The 641-nt window shown below is 38.4% G+C and overlaps 1 non-coding gene across 1 annotated transcript; it reads right to left on the bottom strand.

Moving 5' to 3' along the window:
- Positions 1–120: 120 nt before the first annotated feature.
- Positions 121–227, bottom strand: LOC119470055. Its single transcript, XR_005198917.1, has one exon. It is a non-coding gene; the product is annotated as a U6 spliceosomal RNA (small nuclear RNA).
- Positions 228–641: the final 414 nt, after the last annotated feature.

Genomic DNA, 641 nt, shown 5'->3' with positions numbered 1-641 from the left:
AACAGGGAATCCTTTCCCCATTGCTTGTTTTTGTCTGGTTTGTCAAAGATCAGATGGTTGTAGATATGTTGTGTTGCCTCCGAGACCTCTGTTCTGTTCCATTGGTCTATATCTCTGTTTAAAAATATGGAACGCTTCACGAATTTGCGTGTCATCCTTGTGCAGGGGCCATGCTAATCTTCTCTGTATCGTTCCAATTTTAGTATATGTGCTGCTGAAGCGAGCACAATGTAAAATTTTTTAATCCTACATATAAGTGAGATTATGTAGTATTTCTTTCTTTGTCTTGCTTATTTCACATATCATAATGTCATCCAGCTCCATTCATGCTGTCCCAAATGGCAACATTTTCTTTTTATTTTTTAAGGCTCATAATATCCCCATTGTACATGTATGCGTGTGTTGTGTTGTATTTTATTTTATGTTATTTTATTTTATGACAGAAATTTGTTCTGTCACCCAGGCTGGAGTTTAGTGGCACAATAATAGCTCTCTGTGGCCTCAGAGCTCCTGGGCTCAAACAATCATCCTGCCTAAGCCTCAAGTAACTGGGACTACAGACACGTGCCACCATGCCTAGCTATTTTTTAAAATTTTTTTGTAGAAGTAGAGTCTTTTTATGTTGCCCAGGCTGGTCTCAA

Source organism: Cebus imitator, unplaced genomic scaffold, assembly GCF_001604975.1.
Source record: "Cebus imitator isolate Cc_AM_T3 unplaced genomic scaffold, Cebus_imitator-1.0 Scaffold6163, whole genome shotgun sequence".
Taxonomy (NCBI): Eukaryota; Metazoa; Chordata; class Mammalia; order Primates; family Cebidae; genus Cebus; species Cebus imitator.
This window is presented reverse-complemented; position numbering and strand designations above follow the sequence as displayed.